We start from the raw sequence: 13,358 nt of genomic DNA, 5'->3' as shown, positions 1-13,358 counted from the left end.
TCGAATCTTCCATGAGGGTTTAAAAACTGCTGATTTTCATGGCTCGTCGCCACTTCAACAACATCTAGCTTAGTGTGTGGAAGGATAGCAGGGGGCGGGTAGCGCCTCTTTCTTCGAGCAGCAGCTCTTCAGCAAAGGTAATGGCCTTTTAACATCTTTATTTATTTCTTGCTCAGCAGTTAACCCCCGGGGAAGGTTCGAAACATTTTCAAAGTATCCTACCTGTTAAAAATGTAACTTAGTGCCGGCTTATGTAAACATTTTCTTATTACTTTAAATGTAAATCGGGGATAGAGAGTGCTTTACCCTCTTGAGTTCCCCTTCAACTTGGTTTGATGTGACTACGATTTTGTGACTGTTTTTCTTTCCTGTAATGTATTAAATTAACCTTCATTCGAGTCACCTCAGTAGATTGGGCTTAGCCCCTGTATCACTGGGCCGGGAGCCCCGTTAGGATTTTATTCTTCAATATCTAGGAGTGCAAGTACACGCTTCCATTCATCTTGGTATTTTAGGCCATTTAATTAATCTGTTCTTTTTCGATGAAGGCCCCGTAGATTTGTACGTGTGCTTTCAGAGGCAGTTAATGGGAAAGTTGTTGTGGCCTTTGATAGGCGTGAGAATTTGAGAGCGGGTCAGCTCTTTTGTGTTTGAAAAGTGCCTCTAGGAGGCCCGATATGGGTTTTGGATCTTATGCTCCTTGTATGAAGGGGTTTTCTGCCCTTTGAACAATGTGTAGAATTGGGTTAATAGCTCAAGGATTGTGAAATCGGGGCTCGAAGCCCAGAACTTGTAAAAGATCCCCGAACTTGTGCTCTCGTTTGTAAAATTACACTTGTACCTGATTTTCATTGTTATTTCACCTAGTGAAAATATGCTAAATTATCTTGACTTTCCTGATCTTGGACCTGATAGTTGGTTATTGGTTGACTTGTTGTTATTGGTTAAAGTCTAAAACTCCTTGCTAAATCTTGATAAGTTTTGGCATTTATGAAAATATAACCTTTATTGAAATTTTAATTCATCTTTCGGCTTTGTAGTTAGACCCATTCCAGCCCGCACCTTCTTTCACCTCTGATGATCCACCAAACCATAGTAACACATAAGAAAACTGTTGACTCTCCAAATCCCTAGACAATGATGTCCAAATTCTCCCTCTCTCTCTTTCTTTCTCTCTCTCTCTGTCTCTCTCTACACCTCTACGCCGCACATTTAAATATTGCGCCTTAAAGAACTCCTCTACAGGAGAAACAGTGAACTTGAAACTGGACCAACTTATAAATTTTCTCTGAAGATGGCACCACTAAAATTCTGTTATTGTGAAGTTTCCAGTACTGTGTGAATTTCAACTTGTTTTGTTTTCCATTTATCAAGGAGTTTGGACATTCTTTCATAGATGTCACCGCTAAAAAAACTATGATCATGCACCCTGGTGCGAGCATCTTTAGTTTGGCAATATTTATCTTTTCTTTCCGCCAGTTTTGAATTTAGCCAATCAAGAATTTCTGGAATTAATTTTCGACGAATCCGTATTTCTTCGATTTTGAGTGTAACCTTTTCATTCACCAATAAAATTGTGAGAGCGTGGCTGTTTTATTCGTGAAAGGTCTCGAACTTTCCCCGAGGGTTTATAAACTGCAGATTTTCTCGTCTCCTGGCCATCTGATCGTCGTCTAACTTAGTGTGTGTGTCAAGCAGGGGGCGGAAGGCGCCTCTTTCACCAGGCAACAGTTCTTCAGTAAGGTAATGGCCAGTTAACATCTTTATTTCTCTGCCCCGCAGTTTAACCTGAGGGAAAGGTCCGAAAACTTAAATATGTAACTAACTTCTCTAAAGTGTAAATCTCCTGTCAGCACATGTAAAATTTCATAAATCTTTAAGTGTAAACCGGGGATAGAGTGATATACTCTCTCGAGCTCCCCTTCATCTTGGTTTGAGGTACCACATTTGATTCTGCAATGTATTGAAGTTATCTCCATTCGCGCTACCTCAGTAGTTTGGGATTAGCCCCTGTTTCGTTGGTCAAGTACCCTATAGCTTTTTTTAGCTCAATTTTGGCTCTATTCCGGTTGTACTCGGGCCGTTTATTGAACCTGTTCTTTTTCACTAGGGCCCCGTAGGTTGGGTACTAGATACCTCTGTGCAATAAGATGGCTATTTGTAAATAGTGCCTTGTAAGGCCAGTGATTATTAGATTCTCATATTGTGTTGCCTGGAATAGGTTTAAGAACTGAGAGCGTGTGAGCTCCTTTTCAAGTGTTGTAAAATTGCCTCTGGGAGGCCTGATATTGCAATTTTGGGAACAAATGCTCCAGATATTAGGGGATTTCTGAGTAAATGTATATTCTTTGTAAAACCGAGCTGGGAACCCAAAAATTGTAAAACTAGGGGCTTGTAACCCAAGAATATTCAAGTTCGGAAATCTTGCATCTTTCTAAATCTTGTTTCTAATTTGCTATGTCATTGTTATTTCACTAAGTGAAAAGTTGTTAAAGTTTTGTTATTTTCCGAAAAATATAACCTTTGTTAAAATTTTAAATTAACTTTGACCTTCTTTCACCTTTGCTGATCCACGGGTAACCCCGTAACAACAAAAACAACAACAATAATAATAATAATAATAAATAATAATAATAATAATAATAACAATGTGTTTGGTTTCCGCGGCCAACGCGGTGTATAGAAATTTCATCCAGCAGAACTTTCTTACGTGCCGATAAATCTACAGACTGAATCTCGGACTGAACAGGGATCGAATCACATCTTGGTGTCACAAAGCCACTCAGCCCGGCAAATGATTCAATTTATGATTCAGAAATGTATATCTGAATGGTGTACCACGGCGTGCCTTTTAAACTCGCTCATTTTTTTTAACTTTTTTTCCTTTACGTCGCACCGACACAGATAGATCTTATGGCGACGATGGGACAGGAAAGGCTTAGGAATGGGAAGGAAGCGATCGTGGCCTTAATTAAGGTACAGTCCCAGCATTTGCCTGGTGTGTAAATGGGAAACCACGGAAAACCATCTTCAGGGCTGCCGACAATGGGGTTCGAACCCACTATCTCCCGGATGCGAGCTCAAAGCAGCGCGGTCCTAATCGACGTTTCTGACAAGTCGTTTCCATTCCCCTCGGTCCCAAATGACATTTCCTGTTGCCGAACTGGGTGGCAAAGACGGTTGAGGCGTTGGCCTTCTGACCCCAACTTGGCAGGTTCGATCCTGTCTCAATCCGGTGGTATTTGAAGGTGCTGAAAAACGTCTGTCGGTAACTTACTGGCCCGTAAAAGAACTCCTGCGGGACTAAATTCCGGCGCCTCGGTTTCTCCAAAAACCGTAAGAGTAGTTAGTGGGACGTAAAGACAATATTATTTATAATAATAATAATAATAATAATAATAATAATAATAATAATAATAATAATAATAATAATAATAATAATAATAACATTTTCTGTCAACTGCTTCTCCCTGAGATCTTCCCATGCGCCATCCATCCAACGTCTTTTGGGTCTCTCTCTCTCTCTCTCTCTCTCTCTCTCTCTCTCTCTCTCTCTCTCTCTCTCTCACCTTCCACCTACGTGTCAAGCCTTCTCCCTTCTACAAAGTTCTCATCCCTGCGTTTAATGTGGCCATACCAGAACAATCGTCTTTTTTGGACCTTTCTACAGTCACTTCAACGCTGCCTCGTATAAAGGTGTTACTGAAGGGGTCTTTCCTCATAACCCCATACATCCATATCGGCATCTTCATGTCAGGTACTTCCAGTCACTTACAGTGTGACTGCACTGTTGACGAAGTTTCTGGACCATATAGCATTGCACAGTGGCGCCAACTTTGGGATGGCAAGGCGTTTTTTTGCCCCCTTTGTGCCACTTTGCCCCCTCCCCCTCCAAACAAAAATTCTCCTATATGTTAAATCCTCTTAAAACGTGGAGTTTGGTAACCTAAATCTGGAGAAGGTGGTAGATGGTTTTATTTTATATCAAGAAATGATAATAGAAAGCGAGCATTCCTTTAGAGAACTACATTTCCCAATTTTTCACATTTCGTATCATGAAATGCATAATATACAGTAATAGGACAGTAATATTAAGAACATGTATTTATGAAGCAAGTTCCAACTTTTTTACTTGTGATTATTTTGATAGCCTCGTAGATAAAACTCTTTCAAAATATGTATGAATCAAGTTCTATTTTTCTGTTTACCAGTGAATATTATAGAAAACTCCATTTACAAGACTCGTTCAAAAATGTATTTGAGAAACAAGCTCTATCATTCTATATGTTTTGTTTGTTTGTGAATATTGTTGTTATATAAGAATGTTTGCATTAATAGTTGTTCCTCATTTCACATGCTTGTGTTCATGTTAATCATGCTCCCTTCCCTCAATAATCCCCCGAAGTCAGCGCGCCTGGTATTGCAGGTCTCGCCGCACATTTAGAGCTGCAGGCTTTCACCCTTGTTCGGATATTTTAGTCTCCTGTCACATAGCACACTAGATAACCTTTTCCAGTAAGACCAGGCAGCCTGAATTCGGCGGTATTTTCTAGATCTAGATTACCATCAACATAGTGATCTTAAGTGCTGACTGTTCACTGCCTAGAGCTGATTTCCATCCATCTCGACAGTTTCATTCCCAGTTCCTCCGAGGAACATGTATTGAGTCTTATTCCGATTGATTTTAAGACCTCATTCCACCAGGGCTCTTCTCCAACTTTCTACTTTGTTTCTTTCTACATAATACAATTTCATCTGCACATAGTGTACACCAAGAAGCTGGTTCTCTTAAGATTTTCAGAGAACATCCATTACCAAACCAAAATATATGGACTCAGTGCAGATCCTTGGCGAAGACCAACTTGAACTCGTATGGCCACCGACAATCCCACAATGCTTCTAACTTGGCGTCTTTGCTCCTTGGTACTTGTCCTGAACAAGGCGCACACACTTCTCTGGTACTCCCTTGGATCTCATTCACCTCCGTATTTCCTGACTCCGGCACAGGATCAAGCCGTTTCTAAGTCTATGAATGGAGACTTTCCCTGTGCTTTTTTCATGAGCTGCCTAAGAGGAAAAGTAGTATCCATAGTTTCTTTCCCTAGCATAAATCCGAACTGTTCTTTCCCTATTATCATCTTTCTTAAAGGCTACCTTCAATAACTTTTCCCAGATCTTCATAGCGTGCGACATGAGCTTTATTCCTCTGTAATTTACAATCCTGAATGTCCCCTTTCTGCTTATATATAGGAATTATGGTGTAATATCTGTTGGAATAGATTACACACTATCTCTATTCTCTCCTGCCCAGGCAATTCCAGGCCTCCACAGGAATTTCATCGCGGCCAGTTGCTTTTTCACATCTCATTTTGCCCATAGCAGTTACAACATCCGCCAGATGTCACATAATTTGGAATACCATCCTCAACAACAAGCCGTGCATTTTCCTCATTAGGCAGCTTTTTAAAATATTCCTCCCAGCTCTTCGTATTCTTAATCTCGAATGGCAATCAAATTCTTTGTTCATTCTTCATCTGCCTGATGTGTGTGAAAACGTTTAATGCTCTGTCGCGTGCCTTAGCAATGCTTAAAAGGTTCTTCGCAGACTTCATTCCATGCAACTGTTTTTGCTTTCCCTATCGCTCCTTTCGCGGCTTTATTTGCCTGTTTGTATTGTTCTCTGTCATCGACAGTTCCTGATTCATCCCGATTCGTTTTGGCTTTCCTTTTCTCCTCGATGGTATCCTGGACAACCTAATTCCAACACCATGTTTCTTTATCCAGTGGAGCAATTTTCCCAAATATGTTACCCAAAACTCCCACGCCTACTTCTCCGATTACTTCTGCGTTTATCGTCCACCATCTTTGAACTCCTTCCACTAAATGTTTCTTGCTGATCCCATACTTGAATTCACAGTCCTAGCGGCCGATGACCTTCGATGTTAGGCCCCTTAAAACAACAAACATCATCAATTCACAATCCAACATTGTTTCTGGAAGAAGGTGCTACAAATCACTAGATCCGATGCCAGGACAAAACCCAACACTCTCTCGCCCTCCTCATTTCTCGTATCAAACCAACAAACTCCATGTACCCTCCTCAAAGCTTCTCCTTCCGCATTGGTGCCAACATTTCCATTTAGGTCTCCACCCATAAATATCCTTTCATCGGCTTATATACAGTAAAGTTCCTGCTCCAATCCTTCCAGATGGCACCCTTTTCTTCCTCCCCATAGCTAACTTGTGGAGCAGAGGTAGTTACAATGGTAAGCTCTTCCACAACACACAACTTCACACTCATTATTCGGTCGCTTCTTCTGCGTAGACTGACCACGCAGGTGACCATATCTTTGGAGAGAATAATGTAGGCACCGTTTCTTCTTGCACTATTTGATCCGCTGTACAGCAACATAAAACCACTTCCAAGGGTTCCTGCTCCATTGCCCACCCACCTAGTTTCCTAAACACACACAGAATTCCAATCCTTTTTCTCATCATTAAGTCCACAATCTCTCTTCCATACCCAGTCACAGATCAAACATACATTCTTCTTTAGCCGAGCCAGCCCATGACTCGGTAGCCTTTTCTAAATTCTCACAAGGGACACACGGGACCCTTGCGTGTCGCTTATGGGAACACACCACTAGTTCCCGAGGCTATGTTTACAGAACTCGTCATATTTGTATGGTTTTGGCAGGTATGTTTTTAAGCCGGATGCCTTTCCTTACACCAATCCTTTTCAACTTTGGCCGTGGTGGTGATTTTTGTTTTAAGAGGAAGTACAACGAGGTAATCATCCTCTCTGAACAAATTAATGGAAAATAAATTTAAAATATAAAACAAAATTATTTATTCAGCAAAGGGATTTGGAAACGCAGTACAAAATAAACCAAATACAATTATAGAATTAGACCGAAAAATTACTAACGAATCAAAAGGGAACGTGCGTTCCCTGAGTAACAGTGCACTTGTAATTTATATATCCTTGATAAGTCCACTGTCGCACATAAAGCGGATGACGAGATCAGCAGTAGACGCGTCATCGGCTAGTATGCGTTCGAGAGTTTCCTGCAGGCCGAGGCTCCGTCTTAGGCCAGAGAGATCGGCGCACTCTGTGAGGATGTGGGCCACGGTGAAGTCGGCACCACAAGAACACACTGGGGGGTCTTCCCTCTTTAGGAGATAAAGAGTGCGTGGATCATAAATGACCTATCGTCAGCCTGCACAATACTATGGCATCTCTCCGTGAAGATTGCAAAGAGGACCGTCACACGGTAGTTGTCTTCTTAATTGCTCTCAGCTTGTTGGGAGTTCGGATAGCTAGCCACTCCGATTCCCAGGACGCCAAAATGGTTCGACGTAGCTGAGAACAAATATCCTTAGCAGGTAATTTGATGGTCTTGGAGGTAAAAGTACAGCTTCCTTTGCAGCTTCATCCGCAAGTTCGTTTCCCGCAATCCCAACGTGGCTTGGAAGCCACGCGAAAATGATTCTGGTGCCAGCATCCCTTAACCTGGCTAGGTCATGTATCTGCTGTACTAGTGGATGTTGTGAGAAACAGGTTCCAATAGACTGCAGAGAGCTTAACGAATCGGTACACATAAGAAAGTGGCTTCTTTCGTCACGCAGTGCAAACTGCAGAGCCTCTAAGATGCCGTAAACCTCTGCAGTATACACGCTACATACTTTAGGAAGTGAGATCTCCGTGCTAATATCATCAATGACGAAAGAGCAACAAACATTATCTCCGATTTTAGAACCATCCGTGAAGATGTCTCGCAGCCGGATATAGGTGAACGAAGTCCTGGAAATACCTCCGATAAAGGGAGGAATTCGTGTTCACCTTGGGTCCTCGGAACAGATCTAGACGTATATCCGGTCGCGGAACCAACCACGGAGGTACGTCGCTAAGAGTTCGTTCAAGAAAAACACCGATATCAATATTCAAACCGTGACACAAACTATCAATCCGAAACCCATCCGGCCGTGTGGCATTCGGCCGGTCTTGGCACCGCTGATGGTATTGGGTACAAGAGATGCATTGCTAACTTGGATGTAGCGGTATTTCACGAATTTTGGCAGCGTACGTGAGGAGTAACTGCTGCCTCCATATCTGTAAAGGTGGAACTCCCGCTTCAGCAAGCAGGCTGGGAATGGGGCTAGTACGGAAAGCTCCCGTTGCCAGCCTTACTCCACTATGGTGTATACTGTCTAAAAGGCTCAGCGTAGATTTTGAAGCCGGACTTCCATAGTCAATTCGGGAGAGGACCATCGCCGTGTAAAATCGTAGCAGTATCGCACATTCAGCCCCCACGAAGTGCCGCTGAGAAACTTAAGCATTTTAAGTCTCTTCATGCAGGCAACCTTCAACTGATGGATGTGGGGCTGCCACGTAACACTCTTATTAAAATGAAGACCCAGGAATCTACAGGTGTCAACCACTGGTAAGACACTGTTTCGCAAGCGGAGCTCTGGTTCGGGATGCATAGGCCGACGTCGACAAGTGTACAACTGAGGTTTTCGCTGCTGAAAATCGAAAACGATGTTGCAGGGCCCATCTGTCGACTAGGTTAATAGCTTGCTGTAGCTGTCTCTCAGCAAACGCCATCCTTCCAGAGCTGTAATGTAGAGCTAAGTCGTCTACATACAGCGATGGAACGACTGCGGGCCCAGCAGCGGCAACTATGCTGTTGATGACGATTGCAAACAGCGTGACACTCAGCACAGATCCCTGAGGTACTCCATTTTCCTGAACGTAATATTGAGAAAATGCATTCCCTACTCGGACTCGAAAGAGACGGAGGAACATGAAGTTCTCAATAAACGTTGGCAAATTTCCCCGAAATCCCCACTGGTGTACAGTGGAGAGAATCCCATATCGCCAGGTAGTGTCGTAAGCTTCTTCCAGGTCAAAAAACACGGCGACTAGGTGTTCCTTCCGGAGAAATGCCTCCTGAATGGCGCTCTCCAGTCTGACCAGATGATCAGTGGCAGACCGATGAGAGCGAAAACCACACTGGTAGTTAGAGAAGAGACCCTCCTTTTCCATGGCCCAAACAAGACGCCGGTTAACCATCCTTTCAAATAGCTGACAGAGGCCATTCGTAAGGCATATTGGGCTATAGCTATCCAGAAATTTTGGATCTTTACCTGGCTTGGAGATTGGTATCACAATTCCCTCATGCCATTGAGATAAAAACACTCCCTCACTCCATATTCTGTTGAATATGGTGAGGATATCCTTGAGATATCTGTCACTCAAATGCTTAAGCATCTGATTACAGATTTTGTCCGGTCCAGGAGCCGTATCTCTGCATACCGCGAGTGCACTCCGCAACTCCCACTCCGTGAAGGGCACGTTGTAGGGATGCTAAGCACTAGAGACAAAAGAGAGATGGTGTGCCTCTGCTTCGCGCTTAATAGGAAGAAATGCAGAGTCGCATCTCCTCTAGCTGGACGTATCTGCGAAATGTGACGCGATGTGGTCGGCAATGACTGAAGGAATCGTAACTATATCTCCATTAATGGAGATTCCGGGTACTGAGGGCACATTCTGTACTCCGACAATACGACGGAGTTTCGTCCACACTTGTGATGACGGAGTATGTGCCGTGATGGATGACACATACTTTTCACGCGTAACTTTCTTACTTTCTCGAATCAAAAAACAGGCCTCAGTGCGCTGACACTTAAAAGTGATATGATTGGCCATCGTAGGATTCCGACGATAATGCATAAAAGCCCGTCGGCGATCACGTATGACTGCTGCAATTTCATCCGTCCACCATGGGACCTGTTTCCGGCGACGAATACCTGATGAGGAAGGAATTGTTTCCTCCGCAGGAGCCAAAATTCCAGTAGTAATGGAAGAAACGTGGTCATCAACAGACTCCAGCATATCATCAGCCATCAATGCGCGTTTTGAAAATTCTGGCCAATTTGCCCGCCGAGGTAACCAGGGCTTGGGTACTTCGGACTGTCTTTGATTCAAGAGAGAGAGAATTATCGGGAAGTGGTCACTATCACAGAGGTCGTCGTGTACTTGCCACCGTAGCAGAGGAACTAGTGCACGGCTGCACAAAGTGACATCCAGGTGTGAGAATGTGCCATGTGCGCTGCTGAAATGTGTCGGGTCCACTGTATTAAGCACGCAAAAATTAAACAGGTTGATCATTCGCTCGAGCATCTTCCCCCTAGAACAGGAAGACGGAGAACCCCATAGTATGTTACAGGCGTTCACGTCTCCCAGCATGTGGAAAGGGGGAGGCAGCTGGGTGATCAAATCTTGTAATGCACGAATTTCAAGCTTATAATCCGGTGCATTGTACACGTTGCAAACCGTTGTCATTACTGGCAACGGAGTGCGAACTGCAACTGCATCTAGCTGAGTACGGAGCGGTACTTCTTCGCTGAAAATGTCGGAGCGAACTAGGGTACAAACTCCCCAAGTTGCCGCGCCATCCACAGCTACTCTGTCTTTGGAATACAGACGATATCCTTTCATAGTCGTGTCGTGTCCAGGTCTCAAACGAGATTCCTGTAGACAGACTATGAAGGCCGCATAGACGGATATCAGTTGACGTAACTCAGCTAGGCGACAGTGGTAACTACTGCAGTTCCACTGCAATAGTGCCACTTTGTGGATAGGTAAAGTTCGAATTCAGAGCAATTTCTTGCCCTTCGTTCGGTCCATTACCTACCAAGTTCCTCCGCCGTCTTTGTCGGTATCGTTATTGTCACAATCACCATTCACGACAATGAGTGGCTCAGTCATGGACAATGGATAGTCTCCTCAGAAGAAGGAGGCGCGGTGACTGGACGCTCCGCGGGCGGTGATCTCACTGATCGGGAACGGTGGGCCTTCTTTCTGGGAGAACTAGGTTCTCCACAAAGTGATCGAACAAGAGGGCGTCGGGGCCTATCGTTCTTACCCACCGTTTCTCTCCTTTTTGGAGCGGAGCCGGCAGATGGTTTGCCGGATTTCTTCGGGGATCCTGTGACCCCCGACTGAGTTGGAGAAGGCCCTGTTGGGGAAAGACTTCCCAGCCGAATGTTCCTCGGAAGCACCCTTCCCAGGCAACATCGGCAATAACGCACTTTTCGATACTTGTGCTGTTAAAGCTCCAGTTTCTTTAGCTACTTTCTTTGGTTGCTGGCTTGGACTTATCGATGCACTTTCAGTACTGGTGTTCTGTACAAAACTCTGTGGAGTGACCCGCACATCTGCGACCTTTTCAAAGATGGAGAACTCCGGAGCAGCCATGGACTTAAACTTCCTCTGGGCGTCTGGATACGATAGCTTATCCAGCGTTTTTATCTCCTGGATCTTCTTCTCCTGCTTGAATGTTTGGCATTCCTTGGAGATTGGAGCATGCGCACCCGGGCAGTTGACGCACACAGGTGGTGGTGTGCAGTCAACCCCAGCATGCTCGCACTTCCCACACATTTTGCATGTCGTCGTACCTGTACATCGCAGTGAGGTGTGGCCAAACTTTTGACAGTTATATAACACCTCATTGGTGCTGGAATGTACGGACAAACAGACGATACATTGTTACCTTCTTTCGTTCAGGTACGGTCTCAGCGACGAAGGTAAGGATGAAAGCACCCGTATCAAGTAGCTTATCACCCACACGCCTCTTCAACCTCGTCACGTCGGTTACACTCCGGCGTGCTAGGTACCGGATCATAGTATCATCGCAAGACTTGACCAAATCCCTGTGGAATATAACTCCCTTGCAGGAGTTAAGGGTTTGGTGCTTCTCGACTTTCACCTCTACCTTTCCGAATAACTTGGCTTTAAGTAGCCGTCTGGCCTGTTCAGCCGTAGATGTCTTGATAAGTATGGATAAATCGCGGAGCTTGCGTATCTCGTCGACCGAGCTCGATAGCTGCAGTCGCTTAAGTGCGGCCAGTATCCAGTAATCGGGAGATAATGGGTTCGAGTCCTACGGTCGGCAGCCCTGAAGATGGTTTTCCGTGGTTCCCATTTTCATACCAGGCAAATGCCGGGGCTGTACCTTAATTACGGCCACGGCCGCTTCCAATTCCTAGGCCTTTCATAATCCATCGTCGCCGTAAGACATATATGTCGGTGCGACGTAAAGCAAAAAAGCATCTCGTCGACTTCACCAGCAACAATTTCTTCAATTGAATTGCTTATCATAAAAGGACATTCGTCACGGAAACTTTTACCATAGACCCTGGAAGAAACCAGGAATCGAGGAAGACGTTCGTCACTTATGTAGTCTACAGGAACTGGAGTATACCGCTTACGTTTTTTTTTACCATTTTTGACGCTGTTCTTTGAAGGGTGCCACCCTTTGAAAAAGAAGGAAGAGAAAGAGGTTCCGTCTTTGTTCCCACGAGTACTCCGGAAATATGAAGTCGACCTTCGGCAGAGCCAAGGAGATGTACCGAAGGCAAGGCTATATACTCCAGAGGGCGCGCAGTATCTGGAGGTGGTCGCTAGGAACTACTCTCCCAGTAGCCATGCATCACCTCGCCACGACCCGAAACTTGTGATTGGGGGAGGATAAAACCTCCGTACTAACTAATCTACCCGAGGCAGAGAGGGTGGCCAGACAGGAAGAGGAATGAAATTTAAGGTGAGAATAGAAGGGTAGAAATAGTGATGAAGAATAAAGAGCACAGACACCTCTCAAGCAACTCGGGGGTCACCTTGTTAGTCTGGCCCTACACCGAGGCCAATCCAGCATAGGTAACCCTAAGCTGGCACAGCCCTCGGGATCAACAAGCACACAAGTCTCCACACCGAGGTCAAGGTCATGGTGTCCCTAGAGGGGGTTTTCAACTCTATGGGTTAACAGTTCAGCTAAGAATAAAATCCCCATCCCCTAAAACATCAATCGCATGCGGGAGATAGTATGTTCGAATCCACTGTCGGCAGCCCTGAAGATGGGTTTCCGTGGTTTCCCATTTTCACACCAGGCAAATGCTGGGACTGTACCTTAATTAAGGCCACGGCCGCTTCCTTCCAACTCCTAGGTCTTTCCTATCCCATCGTCGTCATAAGATCTATATGTGTCAGTGCGACTAAAGCCACTAGCAAAAAAAAAAAAAAAAAAAAAAAAAATCAATCTGTTACCAATCCCGGTTTCCCGTTAAGAGTTGGTTACCCAACCTTCCACTGGGTTGCTCGGCTTAACAGGGGACACCACAGGCAGGTTCGTGTTTGGCGTTGGACTATGATAATCTCTCTTCTTCTGAAATTCTTGTATTGCTGGTGCTCATGATCTGCATTATTATTATTATTATTATTATTATTATTATTATTATTATTATTATTATTATTATTATTATTATTATTATTATTATTATTATTGGTTTTACGTCTC

The 13,358-nt window shown here is 44.3% G+C and overlaps 1 protein-coding gene across 11 annotated transcripts in view; it reads right to left on the bottom strand.

The window, feature by feature from the left end:
* tou (toutatis) overlaps positions 1-13,358 on the bottom strand; it is a 1,002,029-nt gene that overhangs the window by 609,436 nt on the left and 379,235 nt on the right. The gene's annotated exons all lie outside the window — the stretch shown is intronic.

The sequence above is a fragment of the Anabrus simplex genome, chromosome 5 (assembly GCF_040414725.1).
Source record: "Anabrus simplex isolate iqAnaSimp1 chromosome 5, ASM4041472v1, whole genome shotgun sequence".
Lineage (NCBI taxonomy): Eukaryota > Metazoa > Arthropoda > Insecta > Orthoptera > Tettigoniidae > Anabrus > Anabrus simplex.
The sequence above is the reverse complement of the archived record's forward strand: the minus strand, read 5'-3'. Positions and strand labels throughout refer to the sequence as shown.